Source organism: Macaca mulatta, chromosome 8 (assembly GCF_049350105.2).
Source record: "Macaca mulatta isolate MMU2019108-1 chromosome 8, T2T-MMU8v2.0, whole genome shotgun sequence".
Classification (NCBI taxonomy): Eukaryota; Metazoa; Chordata; class Mammalia; order Primates; family Cercopithecidae; genus Macaca; species Macaca mulatta.
In genome coordinates this window covers 118,148,256-118,157,475 of record NC_133413.1, presented here as the reverse complement: position 1 = coordinate 118,157,475, position 9,220 = coordinate 118,148,256, and the positions used below count along the sequence as shown (strand labels likewise).

General features: G+C 40.1%; 1 pseudogene; it reads left to right on the top strand.

Annotated features, from left to right (window-relative positions):
- Nucleotides 1-6,683: 6,683 nt before the first annotated feature.
- Nucleotides 6,684-7,707, top strand: LOC697256 (D-aminoacyl-tRNA deacylase 1; annotated as a pseudogene).
- Nucleotides 7,708-9,220: the final 1,513 nt, after the last annotated feature.

Below are 9,220 nucleotides of genomic sequence, written 5' to 3'. Positions count from 1 at the left end.
TAGCCATATGCAGAAACTGAAACTGGATCTCTTCCTTGCACTGTATACAAAAATTAACTCAAGATGGATTAAAGACTTAAATGTAAAACCCAAAACCATGAAACCCCTAGAAGAAAACCTAGGCAACATCATTCAGGACACAGGGATGGGCAAATATTTCATGACAAAAACGCTAAAAGCAATTGCAACAAAAGCCAAAATTGACAAATGGGATCTAATTAAACTAAATAAAATTTGCACAGCAAAAGAAACTATCAGAGTGAACAGGAAACCTACAGAATGGGAAATATTTTTTGCAATTTACCCATCTGACAAAGGTCTAATATCCAGAATCTATAAGAAACTTAAACATATTTGCAAAAAAAGACAACCCCATCAAAAAGTGGGCAAAGAATGTGAACAGATATTTCTCAAAAGAAAACATTTACATGGCCAATAAACATGTGAAAAGAAGCTCAACATCACTGATAATCAGAGAAATGCAAATCAAAACCATAATGAGATAACATCTCACACCAGTCAGAATGGCAATTATTAAAAAGTCAGGAAACAATAGATGCTGGTGAGGCTGTGGAGTAATACAAATGCTTTTACACTGTTGGTGGGAGTGTAAATTAGTTTAACCATTGTGGAAGACAGTATGGCAATTCCTCAAGGATCTAGAACCAAAAATACTATTTGACCCAGAAATCCCATTACTGGGTATATACCCAAAGTAACAAAAATCATTGTATCATAAAGACACACGTACATGTATGTTTATTGCAGCACTATTTACAGTAGCAAAGACATGGAACCAACCCAAATGCCCATCAATGGTAGACTGGATAAATAAAATGTGGTACATATACACCATGGAATAATATGCAGCCACAAAAAGGAATGAGATCATGTCCTTTGCAGGGACATGGATGAACCTGGAAGCCATAATCCTCAGCAAACTAACACAGGAACAGAAAAACAAACACCACATGTTCTCACTCATAAGTGGGAGTTGAACAACGAGAACACATGGACACTAGGGGAACAACATACACCAGAGCCTATTGGGTGGTGGTGAGTGGAGGGAACTTAGAGGACAGGTCAACAGATGCAGCAAACCATCATGGCACATATACACCTATGTAATAAACCTGCACGTTCTGCACATGTATCCGTTTTTCTTTTTAGAAGAAAAAAAAACCCCAATTTTTAAATAATACTTATCTATGTTGTCATATGTATAATTAGTTCATTACTTTTTATTGCTGTATAGTATTCCACATTTGAATATACCACAATTTGTTTATCTATTCACCAGTTTAGGGGCATTTGGGTCATTTCCGGTTTTGGACTTCTTAAAAAAGCTGCTATGAACATGTGTGTATAAGTCTTTGAGAGGACATATGCTTTCCTTTCTCTTGGGGAGATTCCTAGGAGTGGAAGGATTAAGTTGCATGGTAGATGTATGTTAAGGATTTTTACAGACTGACAAGCTATTTTCCAAAGTGATGGTACCATTTTACATCCATGCCAGAAATATGAGTTCCAGTTTATTCACATCCTCACTAACATGTGATATAGTCAGTCCTTTTAATTGTAGACATTCTAATATATATGTAGGATATATGATCATGTTTTAATTTGTATGCTGTTAGCATATTTTTATCTCTTATTTGCTATTATGTCACCTTTGGTGAAGTATCTGTTCAAATATTTTGCCTATTTAAAAAACTGGATTGTTTGTTTTCTATTAGTTGTAAGAGTTCTTTATGTAGTCTGGACACAATTGCTTAATAAGATATGTCATTTGCCACTCTACTCTCCCCATCTGTGGCTTGTCTTTTCATTCTTGTAGCAATGCCTTCACAGCAAAAGATTAGGATTTCTTTATCGAACAAATTTACTCAACGCAACATTCTGTGTCATGGGGGCTTGTTGTACAGATTATTTCATCAACCAGATACTAACCCTAGTACCCAATAGTTATTTTTCTGATCCTCTGCCTCCTCCCACCCTCCACCCTCAAGTAGACTCCAGGGTCTGTTGTTTATCTTTTTGTATCCATGTGTTCTTATCATTAAGCTCCCACTTATAAGTGAGATCGTATGGTATTTGGTTTTCTGTTCCTGTGTTAGTTGCTAAGGATGATGGCCTCTAGCTCCACCCATGTTTCCACAAGGGAGATGATTTCATTCCTTTTTATGGCTGTATTGTATTCCACGGTATATGTGCCACTTTTTCTTTATTCAGTCTACCACTGATGAACATTTAGGTTGATTCCATGTCTTTGCTATTGTGAATAGCATTGCAATAAACATACATGTTCATGTGTCTTTATGACAAAACAACGTATATTCCTTTGAGTATATACCCACTAATGGGATTGCTGGGTCAAATGGTACTTCTGTTTTTAGTTCTTTGAGAAATTGTCACATTGTTTTTCACAATGGTTGAATTTATTTACACTCTCACCAAGAGTGTATAAGCATTTCTTTTCCCCTGAAACCTTGCCAACATCTGTTATTATCCGACTTTTTACTAATAGCCATTCTGACTGGTGTGAGATGGTATCTTACTAAGGTTTTGACTTGCATTTCTCTAATGATCAGTGATATTGAGCTTTTTTTCATTTGCTTGTTGGCTGCATTGTATGTCTTTTCTTGAAAAGCATCTGTTCATGTTCTTTGCCCACTTTTTAATGGGGTTGTTTTTTTTCTTACAAATTTGTTTAAGTTCCTTATAGAGGCTGGATGTTTGACGTTTGTCAGGTACATAGTTTGCAAATACTTTCTGCGATTCTGTAAGTTCTCTGTTAACTGTTGATAGTTTCTTTTGCTCTTCAGAAGCTCTTAAGTTTAATTAGATCCCATTTGTCAATTTTTGCTTTTGTTTCCATTGCTTTTGGAGTCTTTGTATGAAATCCTTGCCAGCCCCTACATCCAGAATGATATTGCCTAGATTGTTTTCCAGGGTTTTTATAGTTTGGGGTTTTACATTTAAGTCTTTTATCTATCTTGAGTTGATTTTTGTATATGGTGTAAGGAAGAGGTCCAGTTTCAGTCTTCTACATATGGTTAGCTGGTTATCCCATTTTTGAATAGGGACTCCTTTCCCCACTGCTTATTTTTGACAGCTTTGTCAAAGGTCAGATGATTGTAGGGGTGTGGCCTTATTTCTGGGCTCTCTATAAGAGATCATTAGAAATATCAAGGCAACTGATTTGATGATTGACCAATTCTAAATGCTTGAGAGACATTGTGCATCAATGGAGGCTACAAGATTTTATGCCAAAATTACGGAGAGAATAAAATAGTGCTACTGATACTTAGTTTTAAGTTAAGGACAAGTTTGAATAAATAATTTTGGGAAGGCAGCAGGACATCCAAATGGAAATGACCAATAGGTATGCTAAGTATGACTGGCTTGCAGTCATACTTAGGAGTCATTTGCTTATGAGTCATCATCATCAAAAAGGTGAGTCTGTGAGTAGATACATTTTTAAAAATACATGGAAGAAATGCTGAGCAGAAAATAAACACTGGGAAAAGGACGTAGGATTGTCATTCCGTAGAAGCACTGAGTTTAAGGTAACTAAATTATTTTAATCTCTTCTGCAATTGGAAAAAAGTAAAACTTTATATCTGCCGTGGTTGTTAAGTATTTGGTTAACAAATGAAGTATTTGTATGTTTTTAAGGTAGCCTAATTCACTGTCTGATAATTCAAACAATTGGGAAAAGCCTTTCTTGTACTGAGCCTGATATGAACAAACTATTATCTTTGACCTTGATTTCAGCTGCTGGCACAGAGTAGGCACTCAGGCAATGTTAGCTAGATGACCAGATGGTTCTTCCTGTGTTCTCAGCCAATTCAGTTAGTCTACTCTCTTCCATGTGTGAGCCAGATGGCTGAACTGTTACATAAATTTTTAGCTGTATAAACAAAAGTAACTTAAATCATTGTAATTATCTAATGTGTACGCCCCCTGTCTTTTTATTTTATAAGGTAAATATTCTAGATTTACAAAGCAAATTCTCCAATGATATGATATTCAGACAGAGATATTTTGAAGAGGACAAAGAAAGAAATACATCACATGGCTCAGTTCTCAGTAAGAGTAGGTGAAGTTATTTGTTCGGTTTGAAATTATTGAGGAAAGTGAAGGTTTGGTATAGTGTCTATGGAGGAAGGTACTTAAGCCAGCAAAAGATGTATAAAAAGATGGTGGAATATCAGCTAAACTGTACATGTCATGGATTTTCAGGGGGCCAGTTAAGCAGACATTGTAGAGAGTATGTAGGATGTGAAACTGAACTGTTGAACCATGAAAGCTTTCCCTTCTCAGGTTTCTTCATACCAAAATCCCATCTATTGTTCTTTTATCCTGTCAGTTCATTAATAGGTTATGCTAGCCATGAATGGATCACTATACTGTGTAAAGCCAGGAACTGCATCCCTGGTAAGGAATGATTTATATATTCCTGGGTTTATGTTTCTATAAAGCAGAAGATATTTGATCACCAGAATCTTCCATCCTCATGTAGGAATGGCCACAAACAATCTATCTTCTTGGATAGTTTCTGCTACTTTGAAGTATTTCCTGTCTTGGGAAAGGAGATGGACAAAAATCTCATGGCTTACATTTACAGTTTCTCTTCTGGCTAATATTGATATAGCACAGTGATTAAGAGCATGGGCTTGGGAGTCAAAGACATCCGTGTGTAAATTCTGGTTTTGCTGCTTGCTAGTTTCTGTGAACAATACTAAATTACTTAACATGTCTGATTACTCAATTTTCATCTAAAGTGAGAATGTAATATTTAATTTGTCAGGTTGTTATAAGAATTAAATGAAATAATGCATCTAAAGTACTCAGGCTCATTGGCTAGAACAATGAATAAAAACCAAAACAATTATTACTGGGTTTCTGGCCTGCCAGAATTCCTGACCTTCTTATTACATGGGAGATTTATTTTCTCTCGTTGTTGCTCTAAGGGATGCTCCTGATCTTGAGATTTAGAAATTATATAAACAATTATTGTTCAGAATAGCAAGACACTTTAGGTATTGTAGATAACTATCATTTGAGGAGTCTTAAGTTTGTTCTTGGCTAGCCTGGCATGTGGCAGAGGTTTAAGAGAGAGAAATCGGGGAATAAAACAGAAATGGGTATACACAAACATTAATGAGAAACTGAGTTTACCCAAGGTTGCAGACAAAAGCAGCTGCAAAATTGCAGACTTCCTCGCTTTCACAACTACCTGCCCTTGCAAGTTCTGAGACTCTCTAAATTTCTACAGACAAGAGACCAGAGCAGAAAAACGTGTGTTTGGAGGAATGTACAGGTATGAAACTCTCTGAAAGAGGCCAGATGGAGCTGACATTCACACACACAGTGCTGAGACATTCCTCAAGCTTTGGGGAGAAGTATGAATGAAGAATGGGTAAAGAAATGGTAGAACATTTCTTCCCAATTCATCTGAGGGGATAGGAATTCTTGTTTTATTGGCCCATGCAGAAATGCAGATAATTGGAAGGGATGTCTTCTCCCACACTCATATGATCAAATGAGGCTGACTCAGAAGGAGGAAGAGACCCCTTTCATTTTCTGATTCTGTTCCTTGATCCTATCTGGAAAAGACATGGCTATGTCTGTTCATTTAAGTATTAACTGTGGTTGCTTTCAGATTGCAACAGCAGCCATTGTGACAGAGAACATATGGCCCACAAAGCCACAAAACATTCCACTATCTGTCCTTTTATAAAAAACGATTGCAGATCCTTGATCTGGATCAATCACCCAGGCAGCAGTGGGATAACCTTTTCTTTCTGTTTGTCAAGTAGCATAAGAGGCCCCATATGGCAAGGGATCGGTCTCAGCTCCCAATTCAATGCAACGGTTGCTATGTCCCATTGTGAAAGCAATTCTTAGGGTGCTAAATTCTCCAACCAGCAACACGCAGAATTTTGGAAACAGGAATGAATTTTTGCAAGTAGGTAATAAGGTATAATAATGGAAGATGTCACCTCTATATCAACCCCTTGGTTTCCAGACCCATGTGTTCTCTGGGAGAAGTAGCATCTCATATCAGTCCCTCTCAGAGTTTATGCTGTGCCCCAACCTTGTAAGGTCTTAACCATCAGCTGGCACCATAATTAATTCTTTGATGAATCTCGTTTTATGTGGGCAATGACCTACATGGTTAGAATAGTGAGCTCCATGAGGACCAGCCCACTGGCCCACTTCTTTTGGTGAAAGATGGGTGTCTTGCTCAAGGTATGTCATGCAGAAAACTCTTAACAGAAGAAGTTAGGCATGTTATTTTCAGCAGAAGTCTTGGGTGGTGAGGTAAGGCAAACCCAAATGCCTACGTATGTATTTCATAAAGACAAATCATGGTTTCTTTTATGAAGGTAGGACTGCAACATAATCAGCATTCTACCAGATAGCTGGCTGGCACTCCAGGGATTCAGTGCTGGTTTCTACAGAATATTGACTACCCAGAAGAAGGAACAATCTGACCAGCCTTGGTGAGAGCAATCTATGTTGCATAAAACACATTTCTGCTTTTGTGACCACATTGTTCATTAATCTACTGATCAAGCATTAGGGAGACTGGGAAAAAGAATGACTTGGCGGAGCCGCCCTCAGAGTCCTGAGGCCGGACGCAGCGCGGCACCGCCCCACTCGGCCCAGCCGCCATGAAGGCCGTGTTGCAGCGCGTCACCCGGGCCAGCGTCACAGTTGGAGGAGAGCAGATTAGTGCTATTGGAAGGGGCATATGTGTGTTGCTGAGTATTTCCCTGGAGGATACGCAGAAGAAACTGGAGCACATGGTCCGAAAGATTCTAAACCTGCGTGTGTTTGACGATGACAGCGGGAAGCACTGGTCTAAGAGTGTGATGGACAAACAGTACGAGATTCTGTGTGTCAGCCAGTTTACCCTCCAGTGTGTCCTGAAGGGAAACAAGCCTGATTTCTACCTAGCAATGCCCACGGAGCAGGCAGAGGGCTTTTACAACAGCTTCCTGGAGCAGCTGCCTAAAACATACAGGCCGGGGCTTATCAAAGATGGCACGTTTGGGGCCTACATGCAGGTGTACATTCAGAATGATGGGCCTGTGACCACAGAGCTGGAATCGCCAGCTCCCGGCACTGCTACCTCTGATCCAAAGCAGCTGTCAAAGCCTGAAAAACAGCAGCAGAGAAAAGAAAAGACCAGAGCTAAGGGACCTTCTGAATCAACCAAGGAAAGAAACACTCCCCGAAAAGAAGACCGCAGTGCCAGCAGCGGGGCCGAGGGTGACGTGTCCTCTGAATGGGAACTGCAGCTCAGGAGGCAGAATTCAGTGTGTTATCATTGGGCAGAACTGGATCCTGAAAAATTCAAGATGCTAAGCACCTACACTACTTTAAGAATTTGGAACTGAAACATGAAGAGGAAGACAGAAATAAGAAGTTGGGAACCTGAATAACTCTGCAAAAAACACCAAAGGGCCGTTTTGTCATTTTCTGTTGTTGCTGTGTGGAATGAGGCAGTGGGCACTGCTGGTGGGCCGGGGGTGAGTGCGCACGTGGTAGAAGGCATGCGCTTGTGCCTCCTCACAGAAAGGCTTTGTTGGTTTCTACCACATCTTGGCTTGCTTTTGGAACAGGCTGGCCTAGCATCATTTGTCATCAAGTCCACTGTGGTGTATTCTGCTTTTCCAGGGCGGGGGTTCTCCAACACACTCACACTGTCCATGTTCTTCTTATTGCTGATTCATAATCCAGGGCCCTTGTTGAAGTGTCAAGAGAGCAATCATCAGTGATAATGTATTGTGTGAGACCTTTGCATCTTGTAAATTTTCTTTTTCTAAAAATAAATAATAATAAAATCCTAAATCTCAACAAACCACAAAAAAAATAAAATAAAAAGAATGACTTAATATACATGGGATGAATCATCCTGTTCCTGTTATTGAGAGACTGTTCTACAGAGGGAAGCTTCAGTGAACATTCACACATATTATTCTTTCATCCTGGGCCTATTCTGAAGGGGCTATCCACATGAACCTTCCCCAAATCTCTTTCTCACTAATGTGCAAAAATCCTTCCTTCTGAGTCTCTGTATGTCCAAACTGTGCCTAAGGATCACTACCAATCTATACCTTAGGTCATCTGTCCTCCAAGGCAAACTGGACAACCAATGTACCTACAGTCCTCATTTTTCATAGTGCTGAGATATATGGATTTCAATGATCATGTTTAATTAAATAATATCACTACCTTAACAACACAGTTCAAATTTTAGTAACCACAGTATGTTAACTGTGAAAGGTTAAATGAAGCACAAACTTCACTGCCATTTTTTAGTCCACATATCACTTTGTAAACAACGAATGCAGATCCTGGGAACAGACGGTGGATAGGAGACAGGGCTAATGTGCAGCGAGTTCCCACTTGGGTGGACAGACCAGTGTGTAGAGAGTCACAGTGCGATCCTTTGCTCCAAGAACCAGCACAGGAACACACCGGGAAAACCAGAAGAATTCACAGATCCTTTGAAAGAAGCTGCATGCCACTGCAAATTCCATGAGACAAGTGAAAAATGGAGAGCTCCCAAAGTGTGAGCGGTGGGAGAAGCTGCCTCCAAACACACATTCCCACTGGGAAATCTGAAAATCCAGATCACAGCAGAAGGTTTTAACCTTACCTGGAGCTGAAATGGATGAAATATAGAAGTAAAAGCAGTAGCACTTATAGGCACTCCCATTCTCCAGCTGGAGCCCAGGGAAGCCATTCCTGAATGTATGAAACAGGGGCCCTTGGGGAAGGCAGGCAGTGGAATTAGGGAGGGGTCAGAGGGTATAAGATATTTCAAACTAAATTTTACAATAATTTTGATTGGGCACAAGTGGGTTGGGAGGAGCAGCGGAGGAAACAAGAACTGCTTCAGGTAGGGACAGGAGCCACAGCCAACACTGTGGGCAGATGCAGGAGAGGTAAGGCCTGAAAACCGAGTTTGCTTGCTCAGCAGGGAAGCCCATAACCTGAGACAAGGCCTGAGTTCTGCCTGCCAGCCGTTCAGGCTACCTGGATCTCAACTCAGTGCTGTTAGTGGGGCACTGTGGGAGTGAGACTGGCCTTACCAATTGAGTGGGAGCTGGGTGAGATCTCTTGCTATCAGCTATCCCTAACTTCTCTGGTGAACTATATGGCACAGGAGAAGCAGATATAATCCTCTCTGGAACATAAC